The following is a 12,914-nucleotide window of genomic DNA, read 5'->3' as shown; positions in this document are numbered from 1 at the left end:
TTGGTTGCGGCAAGCCTGCCACAGAATGTGCAAGTTGAATTGTGCTACAAATCCAACGAGCAATCGTCTGCTTAGAAGCAGGAGCACCCAGCTTGTTGGGTGCATACAATATAAACAGCGAGTCAGACTTTCTGACTCCAGCCGTTCTTGAAATATATATTTTCAATGCCCGGACCACGTCCAACAACTTGGAATCCTCCAAATCGTTAGTAGCCGCAGGCACCACAATAGGCTGGTTCAGGTGAAACGCTGACACCACCTTAGGCAGAAAATGAGGACGCGTCCGCAGTTCTGCCCTGTCCGAATGGAAAATCAGATATGGGCTCTTATATGATAAAGCCGCTAATTCTGATACTCTCCTGGCTGAAGCCAGGGCCAGTAGCATGGTTACTTTCCATGTAAGATATTTCAACTCCACCGATTTGAGTGGCTCAAACCAATGGGATTTGAGAAAATCCAAAACTACATTAAGATCCCACGGTGCCACTGGGGGCACAAACGGGGGCTGTATATGTAGTACTCCTTTTACAAAAGTCTGGACTTCAGGAACTGAAGCCAATTCTTTCTGGAAGAAAATCGACAGGGCCGAAATTTGAACCTTAATGGACCCCAATTTGAGGCCCATAGACAATCCTGTTTGCAGGAAATGTAGGAATCGACCCAGTTGAAATTCCTCCGTGGGGGCCTTCCTGGCCTCACACCACGCAACATATTTTCTCCAAATGCGGTGATAATGTTGTGCAGTCACCTCCTTCCTGGCTTTTACCAGTGTAGGAATGACCTCTTCCGGAAAATGCCTTTTTCCCTTAGAATTCGGCGTTCAACCGCCATGCCGTCAAACGCAGCCGCGGTAAGTCTTGGAATAGACACGGTCCCTGCTGAAGCAGGTCCCGTCTTAGAGGTAGAGGCCACGGATCCTCCGTGAGCATCTCTTGAAGTTCCGGGTACCAAGTTCTTCTTGGCCAATCCGGAGCCACGAGTATCGTTCTTACTCCCCTTTGCCGTATAATTCTCAGTACTTTTGGTATGAGAGGCAGAGGAGGGAACACATACACTGACTGGAACACCCACGGTGTTACCAGAGCGTCCACAGCTATTGCCTGAGGGTCTCTTGACCTGGCGCAATACCTGTCCAGTTTTTTGTTGAGGCGGGACGCCATCATATCCACCTTTGGTTTTTCCCAACGGTTCACAATCATGTGGAAGACTTCTGGATGAAGTCCCCACTCTCCCGGGTGTAGATCGTGTCTGCTGAGGAAGTCTGCTTCCCAGTTGTCCACTCCCGGAATGAACACTGCTGACAGTGCTATCACATGATCTTCCGCCCAGCGAAGAATCCTTGCAGCTTCTGCCATTGCTGTCCTGCTTCTTGTGCCGCCCTGTCTGTTTACGTGGGCGACTGCCGTGATGTTGTCCGACTGGATCAACACCGGCTGACCCCGAAGCAGGGGTTTTGCCAGACTTAGAGCATTGTAAATCGCTCTTAGCTCCAGTATATTTATGTGAAAAGACATCTCCAGGCTTGACCATACTCCCTGGAAGTTTCTTCCCTGTGTGACCGCTCCCCAGCCTCTCAGACTGGCATCCGGGGTCACCAGGACCCAGTCCTGTATGCCGAATCTGCGGCCCTCTAACAGATGAGCACTCTGCAACCACCACAGAAGAGACACCCTTGTCCGTGGTGATAAGGTTATCCGCTGGTGCATCTGCAGATGCGATCCGGACCATTTATCCAACAGATCCCACTGAAAAGTTCGTGCGTGGAATCTGCCGAATGGAATCGCTTCGTAAGAAGCCACCATCTTTCCCAGGACTCTTGTGCATTGATGCACAGACACTTTTCCTGGTTTTAGGAGGTTCCTGACAAGTTTGGATAACTCCTTGGCTTTCTCCTGCGGAAGAAACACCTTTTTCTGAACCGTGTCCAGAATCATTCCCAGGAACAGCAGACGTGTTGTCGGTGTCAACTGAGATTTTGGAAAATTCAGAATCCACCCGTGTTGTTGCAGCACTAATTGGGTTAGTGCTACTCCGTCCTCCAGCTGTTCTCTGGACCTTGCCCTTATCAGGAGATCGTCCAAGTAAGGGATAATTAATACGCCTCTTCTTCGAAGAAGAATCATCATTTCGGCCATTACCTTGGTAAAGACCCGAGGTGCCGTGGACAATCCAAACGGCAGCGTCTGAAACTGATAATGACAGTTTTGCACCACGAACCTGAGGTACCCTTGATGTGAAGGGCAAATTGGGACATGCAGGTAAGCATCCTTTATGTCCAGGGACACCATAAAGTCCCCTTCTTCCAGATTCGCTATCACTGCTCTGAGTGACTCCATCTTGAATTTGAATTTCTGTATGTACAGGTTCAAAGATTTCAGATTTAGAATAGGTCTTACCGAGCCGTCCGGCTTCGGTACCACAAATAGCGTGGAGTAATACCCTTTTCCTTGTTGTAGGAGGGGTACCTTGACTATCACCTGCTGAGAAAACAGCTTGTGAATGGCTTCCAATACCGTCGCCCTGTCTGAGGGAGACGTTGGCAAAGCAGACTTTAGGAACCGGCGAGGGCGAGACTTCTCGAATTCCAACCTGTAACCCTGAGATACTACCTGCAGGATCCAGGGGTCCACCTGTGAGCAAGCCCACTGTGCGCTGAAATTCTTGAGTCGACCCCCCACCGCTCCTGAGTCCGCTTGTAAAGCCCCAGCGTCATGCTGAGGGCTTTGCAGAACCCTGGGAGGGCTTCTGTTCCTGGGCAGGGGCTGCTTGCTGTCCTCTCTTACCCCTTCCTCTGCCCCGGGGCAGATATGACTGTCCTTTTGCCCGCTTGTTCTTATAGGACCGAAAGGACTGCGGCTGAAAAGACGGTGTCTTTTTCTGTTGGGAGGGGGTCTGAGGTAAAAAGGTGGATTTTCCGGCAGTTGCCGTGGCCACCAGATCCGATAGACCGACGCCAAATAATTCCTCCCCTTTATACGGCAATACTTCCATATGTCGTTTAGAATCCGCATCACCTGACCACTGTCGCGTCCATAAACTTCTTCTGGCAGATATGGACATCGCATTTACTCTCGATGCCAGAGTGCAAATATCCCTCTGAGCATCTCGCATATAAAGAAAAGCATCCTTTAATTGCTCTATAGTCAATAAAATACTGTCCCTATCCAGGGTATCAATATTTTCAGTCAGGGAATCCGACCAGACCACCCCAGCACTGCACATCCAGGCTGAGGCGATGGCTGGTCGCAGTATAACACCAGTATGTGTGTATATACTTTTTAGGGTAGTTTCCAGCCTCCTATCAGCTGGATCCTTGAGGGCGGCCGTATCAGGAGACGGTAACGCCACTTGTTTTGATAAGCGTGTGAGCGCCTTATCCACCCTAGGGGGTGTTTCCCAGCGCGCCCTAACCTCTGGCGGGAAAGGGTATAATGCCAATAACTTTTTTGAAATTAGCACTTTTCTATCTGGGTTAACCCACGCTTCATCACATACATCATTCAATTCCTCTGATTCAGGAAAAAATACAGGTAGTTTTTTCACCCCCCACATAATACCCCTTTTTGTGGTACTTGCAGTATCAGAGATATGCAAAGCCTCCTTCATTGCCGTGATCATATAACGTGTGGCCCTACTTGAAAATACGTTTGTTTCTTCACCGTCGACACTAGATTCAGTGTCCGTGTCTGGGTCTGTGTCGACCGACTGAGGTAAAGGGCGTTTTACAGCCCCTGACGGTGTCTGAGACGCCTGGGCAGGTACCAACTGGTTTTCCGTCCGTCTCATGTCGTCAACTGATTTTTGTAATGTGCTGACATTATCACGTAATTCCATAAACAAAGCCATCCATTCCGGTGTCGACTCCCTGGGGGGTGACATCACCATTATCGGCAATTGCTCTGCCTCCACACCAACATCGTCCTCATACATGTCGACACACACGTACCGACACACAGCAGACACACAGGGAATGCTCTTATCGAAGACAGGACCCCACTAGCCCTTTGGGGAGACAGAGGGAGAGTTTGCCAGCACACACCCAAGCGTTATAATATATATGGGAACAACCTTATATAAGTGTTGTATCCTTATAGCAGCTTAAATATATAAAATATCGCCAAAAAAAGTGCCCCCCCTCTCTGTTTTACCCTGTTTCTGTAGTGCAGTGCAGGGGAGAGTCCTGGGAGCCTTCCTCACAGCGGAGCTGAGCAGGAAAATGGCGCTGTGTGCTGAGGAGAATAAGCCCCGCCCCCTATTCCGGCGGGCTTTTCTCCCGGAGTTTGAGATATCTGGCATGGGTTTAATACATCCATATAGCCTCAAGGGCTATATGTGATGTATTTTTTAGTCATAAAAGGTATTATACATTGCTGCCCAGGGCGCCCCCAGCAGCGCCCTGCACCCTCCGTGACCTATGGTGTGAAGTGTGTGACAACAATGGCGCACAGCTGCAGTGCTGTGCGCTACCTTCATGAAGACTGAAAAGCCTTCTGCCGCCGGTTTCTGGACCTTCAATCTTCAGCATCTGCAAGGGGGGTCGGCGGCGCGGCTCCGGGACGAACCCCAGGGTGAGACCTGTGTTCCGACTCCCTCTGGAGCTAATGGTGTCCAGTAGCCTAAGAAGCCAATCCATCCTGCACGCAGGTGAGTTGAACTTCTCTCCCCTAAGTCCCTCGATGCAGTGAGCCTGTTGCCAGCAGGACTCACTGAACATAAAAAACCTAAAAACTTTTTCTGCACCCTCAGTGACCGCTGGTGTGAAGTGTGGGGAGAGCAATGGCGCACAGCTGCAGTGCTGTGCGCTACCTCATGAAGACTGAGACGTCTTCTGCCGCCGGTTTCTGGACCTCTTCTCTATTCGGCATCTGCAAGGGGGTCGGCGGCGCGGCTCCGGTGACCCATCCAGGCTGTACCTGTGATCGTCCCTCTGGAGCTAGTGTCCAGTAGCCTAAGAAGCAAATCCATCCTGCACGCAGGTGAGTTCACTTCTTCTCCCCTAAGTCCCTCGTTGCAGTGAGCCTGTTGCCAGCAGGACTCACTGAAAATAAAAAACCTAACAAACTTTTTCTAAGCAGCTCTTTAGGAGAGCCACCTAGATTGCACCCTGCTCGGACGGGCACAAAAACCTAACTGAGGCTTGGAGGAGGGTCATAGGGGGAGGAGCCAGTGCACACCACCTGATCCTAAAGCTTTATTTTTGTGCCCTGTCTCCTGCGGAGCCGCTATTCCCCATGGTCCTGACGGAGTCCCCAGCATCCACTTAGGACGTCAGAGAAATTTATGTGAAGGGAAGTCTCCTGACTTGACCACTGTCCTTGGAAGTTCCTTCCCTGAGTGACTGCCCCCCAACCTCGGAGGCTTGCATCCGTGGTCACCAGGACCCAGTCCTGTATGCCGAATCTGCGGCCCTCGAGAAGATGAGCACTCTGCAGCCACCACAGCAGAGAAACCCTGGCCCTCGGGGACAGGGTGATCAGCCGATTCATCTGAAGATGCGATCCGGACCACTTGTCTAACAGATCCCACTGAAAGATCCTTGCATGGAACCTGCCGAAGGGAATTGCTTCGTAAGAAGCTACCATCTTTCCCAGGACTCGCGTGCAGTGATGCACCGACACCTGTTTTGGTTTCAGGAGGTCCCTGACCAGAGATGACAATTCCTGGGCCTTCTCCACCGGGAGAAACACCTTCTTCTGTTCTGTGTCCAGAATCATGCCCAAGAACAGCAGACGCGTCACAGGAATCAGCTGCGACTTTGGGATATTCAGAATCCAGCCATGCTGTTGCAGCACTTCCCGAGATAGTGCTACGTTGACTAACAACTGCTCCTTGGACATCGCCTTTATAAGGAGATCGTCCAAGTACGTGATAATTATAACTCCCTTCTTCCGAAGGAGTATCATCATTTCGGCCGTTACCTTGGTAAATACCCTCGGTGCCGTGGACAGACCAAACGGCAACGTCTGGAATTGGTAATGACAGTCCTGTACCACAAACCTGAGGTACTCCTGGTGAGGTGGGTAAATGGGGACATGCAGATAAGCGTCCTTGATGTCCAGCGACACCATAAAATCCCCCTCTTCCAGGCTTGCAATAACCGCCCTGAGCGATTCCATTTTGAACTTGAACTTCCTTACATAAGTGTTCAAGGATTTTAAATTTAGAATGGGTCTCACCGAAACGTCTGGTTTCGGTACCACAAACATTGTGGAATAGTAACCCCGTCCCTGTTGAAGGAGGGGAACCTTGATTATCACCTGCTGAAGGTACAGCTTGTGAATAGCCGCCAGCACTACCTCCCTTTCCCTGGGAGCCGCTGGCAAGGCTGATTTGAGGTAACGGCGAGGGGGAGTCGCCTCGAACTCCAGCATGTATCTCTGAGATACCACTTGTAGAACCCAGAAATCCACCTGTGAGCGAACCCACTGGTCGCTGAAGCTCCGGAGACGCGCCCTCACCGCACCTGGCTCCACCTGTGGAGCCCCAGCGTCATGCGGTGGACTTAGTGGAAGCAGGGGAGGATTTTTGTTCCTGGGAACTGGCTGTCTGGTGCAGCTTTTTTCCTCTACCACTGCCTCTGGGCAGAAAGGACGTGCCTCTGACCCGCTTGCCTTTCTGAGGCCGAAAGGACTGTACTTGATAATACTGTGCTTTCTTAGGCTGTGAGGGAACCTGAGGTAAAAAAGTCGACTTCCCAGCTGTTGCTGTGGATACGTGGTCCGAGAGACCGTCCCCAAACAATTCCTCACCCTTATAAGGCAAAACCTCCATGTGCCTTTTAGAATCAGCATCACCTGTCCACTGCCGAGTCCATAATGCTCTCCTGGCAGAAATGGACATTGCATTAATTCTAGATGCCAGCCGGCAAATGTCCCTCTGTGCATCCCTCATATACATGACGACGTCCTTTATATGCTCTATGGTTAGCAAAATAGCATCCCTGTCGAGGGTATCAATGTTGTCTGACAGGGTATCAGACCATGCTGCTGCAGCACTACACATCCATGCTGAAGCAATAGCAGGTCTCAGTATAGTACCTGAGTGTGTATATACAGACTTCAGGATAGCCTCCTGCTTTCTATCTGCAGGCTCCTTTAGGGCGGCCGTATCCTGAGACGGCAGTGCCACCCTTTTAGATAATCGTGTGAGCGCCTTGTCCACCCTAGGGGATGTCTCCCAGCGTAACCTATCCGTTGGCGGGAAAGGGTATGCCATCAGTAACCTCTTAGAAATCACTAGTTTCTTATCAGGGGAACACCACGCTTCTTCACACAATTCATTTAATTAATCAGATGGGGGAAAAGTCACTGGCTGCTTTTTCTCCCCAAACATAATACCCTTTTTAGTGGTAACCGGGTTAATGTCAGAAATGTGCAACACATTTTTCATTGCCGTAATCATGCATCGGATGGCCCTTGTGGACTGTACATTTGTCTCATCCTCGTCTACACTGGAGTCAGACTCTGTGTCGACATCTGTGTCTGCCATCTGAGCTAGCGGGCGTTTTTGAGCCCCTGATGGCCTCTGAGACGCCTGGGCAGGCGCGGGCTGAGATGCCGGCTGTCCCAAGGCTGTTACGTCATCGAACCTTTTATGTAAAGAGTTGACACTGTCGGTTAATACCTTCCACATATCCATCCACTCAGGTGTCGGCCCCGTAGGGGGCGACATCACACTTATCGGCTCCTGCTCCGCCTCCACGTAGCCCTCCTCATCAAACATGTCGACACAGCCGTACCGACACACCGCACACACACAGGGAATGCTCTGACTGAGGACAGGACCCCACAAAGTCCTTTAGGGAGACAGAGAGAGAGAGAGAGTATGCCAGCACACACCACACAGGGATTTTCACTATACTGAGTGATTTTTCCCAATAGCTGCTTATTAACACAAATTGTGCCTAAATTTATGTGCCCCCCCTCTCTTTTTTACCCTGGTTGTACTGGATACTGCAGGGGAGAGCCTAGGGAGCGTCCTTCCAGCGGAGCTGTGAAGAGAAAATGGCGCTGGCTGTGCTGAGGAAGATAGCCCCGCCCCCTCAGCGGCGGGCTTATCCCGCTTTTTATAATGTTGATTGCGGGTTTTTTTTTACATATACAGTGTTATACACTGTATTATGTGCTATTTGTGCCAAAAAGGTAAACTAATTGCTGCCCAGGGCGCCCCCCCCCCAGCGCCCTGCACCCAACAGTGACCGGTGTGTGTGGTGTGCTATGGGAGCAATGGCGCACAGCTGCAGTGCTGTCTGCTACCTTAATGAAGACAGGAGTCTTCAGCCGCCGTTTTTCATCTTTATCTTCCGTCTTCTGGCTCTGCAAGGGGGACGGCGGCGCGGCTCCGGGAACGGACGATCGCGGTCGGGCCCTGTGTTCGATCCCTCTGGAGCTAATGGTGTCCAGTAGCCTTAGAAGCACAAGCTAGCTGCAAGCAGGTAGGTTTGCTTCTCTCCCCTCAGTCCCTCGTAGCAATCCCTGTTGCCAGCAGATCTCACTGAAAATAAAAAACCTAACAAATACTTTCTTTTCTAGTGAGCTCAGGAGAGCCCACTAGGTGCATCCAGCTCTGGCCGGGCACAGATTCTAACTGACGTCTGGAGGAGGGGCATAGAGGGAGGAGCCAGTGCACACCAGATATAGTACCTAATCTTTCTTTTAAGAGTGCCCAGTCTCCTGCGGAGCCCATCTATTCCCCATGGTCCTTACGGAGTTCCCAGCATCCACTAGGACGTCAGAGAAATACTCAAATTCTGGAGGAAGGTACTAGTCTTCATTAACACACTACTTTCTACCTCATTAATTCCTGACCCTCTTGCATGCCTCTGCATGAATTTTAGAAATTGGACACTCCCGGCAGACACAACATCTATTATACCTCTACTCACAATCATACTGACCATGTCCAAAAAACTGATTTTAACACACTGGACAGTACGCTCAGCTCCGACCCTATACGAACTGAAGAATAGAATGCTGCAGTTACTCCTCTTCGACAGACGCTCTTTGGCATTAGAGCCCTCTCTTTCCTATGATAAATTTGTCTTGAAATGGAAGTATTATCTATGCACCCTTGATCTGACACAACAGCCCCTTTTGATCTAGACCCCCCTCCCCACTTGAGCAAGGTTTACCCCTCCTTTGTTTTTTACATACTTTTAATATTATCAGGAGGTATTATGATAGATGTCTACTTCCATTACTGAAACGAGAATTCTTCCTGTTTGCTTGTCACGAACGCCACCCACTTTGAAGCTCTTTGTCACATGATGATATATTGTTATGTTAACTTATCCTGACCTCTGTTGTGATTTGGATTGCCTCCTTTTTTTTTTTTTCTTTTTCTCTTTTTTGTTTGTTCTTGGATACCAAGCTCATGTCTCACCGTTTCTTTTTGGGGTTAAAATCCCCTCAGCAATGTAAATTGATAGCTGGTTTACTCATCTATTATATAATGGCACATAATGTAAGGTGTTCCGTTTGTGCTCCCCCTATTTGTACTTCCCCTCCTTATCCTGTCTCGTCTTTGTTCGTCTCTCCCCCCCACCCCTTGTTATTTTTTGAGGTTTAACTTCTTAGTAATATAGGGGGTCTTTGACCTATCATCTTCTGAACTTAAAATTGTACTACACTTCACTACGAGACCTGGTGAATACAACTGATTTCCTTCATGGAATATCTCTTCTGTGTTATCTTTCTGTTACATTTATACTGTTACCGATTCTCTATATTTGAAATGTACAAAACCCTGTTTCAATAAAAATGATTGAACCAAAAAGTGCCCTGTCTCCTGCGGAGCCCGTCTATTCCCCATGGTCCTTACGGAGTCCCCAGCATCCACTAGGACGTTAGATAAATTAATTTATTCCATTTTGGAATAAGGCTGTAACACAACAAAATGTGGAAAAAGTGAAGCACTGTGAATACTTCCCGGATGCACTGTATGTACATATACGCCCAGGATGCGGCACTCAGGACACGTCACAGCACATAATGTTTGTGCCGTATTTTGACTATGAACGTGTCATGAGTGCCGCATCCTGGGTGTATCTACTACAAACAATTTATGCTGGCACCGGACCAGACAGTGTTCACAAATACGCGCTATAGTGTGTATTTTACCCAGTTCTGTGGTCCGGGGACTCACTTTAGCAAACTGTGTGGGTCCCCGGGGACGCACTCCACTTGAGCAAATCACTGGTTGTCTTTAAGCTTCCTGTAAAGAGAGGACGGAGGTGGAGCCATACCAGATCTCTGGCGGCAATCCCCCCCCCCTCTCTTCTGATCATGTGCTGCGGCTTCACGGGGGGCTGGGCAGAGAGTGAAGACGGCTCTGCGGCGCTACACACTGTGTTGCGGGGGGAGGTGAGCGCCGGTGACCGCAGACTAAGTGCTGTGAGGAAGGGTTAGCTAGACTTGTGGTGGCAGCTGTGGGGCTGCTCATATCGGTGGAAAGGCGGAGATGAGGGCTGCACGGCACCGGCAAACAGGTTGTTAAACACTCAAAATTTTTTGCATGGGGTGTGGGTGAGGTGAGAGGGTGACAATGCTGCTGGTCTGTGCAGCATACAGGACACTTGGTACAGCCACTGGATTCGAGTCATGCTGCCTGTAATTTATGTGCTGACTGATCAACTTTAGCGACACTCACTGTGCTGGCCGCCTTTGTTGGTTACTGTAAAGACAGCCAGCACAGCGAGTGTCACTGAAGTTGATAACGCAGCACATAAATTACAGGCAGCATGACTCAAATCCAGTGGCTGTACCAAGTGTCCGAAGTCGGCAGTCAGGATGTCGCATTCAGTACACAGACACCAGCATCCCGATCGCAGCAATGCCGACAAGGGTGCAGAGGGTACCCTAACCCCCCCTCCCTTTCCCGCAGCCTAAACCTAACCCACCCCCCTTAGTGCCTAACACTTACTCCCCCCTCTCTGCAGCCTAACCCTAATCTCCCCAACACCATATCCTAATCCGCCCCCTCCCGCACGCTAAACCTCTGGCGGCAGTGCATACTTACCTTCGGGATCCTGACTGTCAGGATATCGTCGCCGGGATCCTGATCTCCTCGGGATGCCAGCGTCAGTATTCTGGCAGCTGGCAGGATTCTGGCGTCGGTATTACGGCTGCTGAGATCCCGACAGCCGGGATCCTGAACGCATACTTCCGATATGGTAACAGCACAGCAGCATTGTCACCCCCACAACACCTTTGTAGTGTCTAAATCCAGTCTCGGGCTCCTATCATAGCGGCACAATAAACCCATTACATATATAAAATGTATGATTTAATAATGCTGTCCTGTTTTTTAAACATATAATTGTTACGTGCTCTGCCTGGCGCAAAGTGTAGTACGTGCTCTGCCTGGCGCAAAGTGTAGTAGGTACTCTGCCTGGCGCAAAGTGTAGTACGTGCTCTGTCTGGCGCAAAGTGTAGTAGGTGCTCTGCCTGGCGCAAAGTGTAGTACGTGCTCTGCCTGGCGCAAAGTGTAGTACGTGCTATGCCTGGCGCAAAGTGTAGTACGTGCTCTGCCTGGCGCAAAGTGTAGTACGTGCCCTGCCTGGCGCAATGTGTATAACGTGCTCTGCCTGGCGCAATGTGTATAACGTGCTCTGCCTGGCTCAGGGTGTATAGGAGGTTCTACCTGGTGCAATGTGTATAAGCGGCACTAATGTGTGGTGTAATGTGAATTGGTACTATTATGTGGCCACAACCCTTCCCCACGAAGCCATGACCCTAATTTTTTATATGTAACATTAGTAATAAATAAGAATTTACTTACCGATAATTCTATTTCTCGTAGTCCGTAGTGGATGCTGGGGACTCCGTCAGGACCATGGGGAATAGCGGGCTCCGCAGGAGACAGGGCACATCTAAAAAGCTTTTTAGGTCACATGGTGTGTACTGGCTCCTCCCCCTATGACCCTCCTCCAAGCCTCAGTTAGGTACTGTGCCCGGACGAGCGTACACAATAAGGAAGGATCTTGAATCCCGGGTAAGACTCATACCAGCCACACCAATCACACCGTACAACTTGTGATCTGAACCCAGTTAACAGTATGATAACAAAACGAAGTAGCCTCTGAAAAAATGGCTCACAACAATAGTAATAACCCGATTTTTGTAACAATAACTATGTACAAGCATTGCAGACAATCCGCACTTGGGATGGGCGCCCAGCATCCACTACGGACTACGAGAAATAGAATTATCGGTAAGTAAATTCTTATTTTCTCTAACGTCCTAGTGGATGCTGGGGACTCCGTCAGGACCATGGGGATTATACCAAAGCTCCCAAACGGGCGGGAGAGTGCGGATGACTCTGCAGCACCGAATGAGAGAACTCCAGGTCCTCTTTAGCCAGAGTATCAAATTTGTAAAATTTTACAAACGTGTTCTCCCCTGACCACGTAGCTGCTCGGCAAAGTTATAATGCCGAGACTCCTCGGGCAGCCGCCCAGGATGAGGCCACCTTCCTTGTGGAATGGGCATCTACATATTTCGGCTGTGGCAGGCCTGCCACAGAATGTGCAAGCTGAATTGTACTACAAATCTAGCGTGCAATAGACTGCTTAGAAGCAGGAGCACCCAGCTTGTTGGGTGCATACAATATAAACAGCAAGTCAGACTTTCTGACTCCAGCCGTCCTAACTATATATATATATATATATATATATATATATATATATATATATATATATATATATTTTTAGGGCCCTGACAACGTCTAGTAACTTGGAGTCCTCCAAGTCCCCAGTAGCCGCAGGCACCACAATAGGTTGTTTCAGGTGACAACGCTGACACCCCTTTAGGAAGAAACTGGAGACGAGTCCCAGTTCTGCCCTGTTCAAATGGAAAATTCTAATATGGGCTTTTGTAAAACAAAACCGCCCATTCTTTTTGACAATCGCCTGGCCG

General features: G+C 49.6%; 1 protein-coding gene across 2 annotated transcripts in view; it reads right to left on the bottom strand.

The window, feature by feature from the left end:
• Nucleotides 1-12,914, bottom strand: part of CHORDC1 (cysteine and histidine rich domain containing 1) — a 99,455-nt gene that overhangs the window by 51,414 nt on the left and 35,127 nt on the right. The window lies entirely within an intron of this gene.

The sequence above is a fragment of the Pseudophryne corroboree genome, chromosome 2 (genome assembly GCF_028390025.1).
Source record: "Pseudophryne corroboree isolate aPseCor3 chromosome 2, aPseCor3.hap2, whole genome shotgun sequence".
NCBI classification, from domain to species: Eukaryota; Metazoa; Chordata; class Amphibia; order Anura; family Myobatrachidae; genus Pseudophryne; species Pseudophryne corroboree.
Note: the sequence above shows the minus strand (reverse complement) of the source record. Positions and strands in the feature narration are given on the sequence as shown.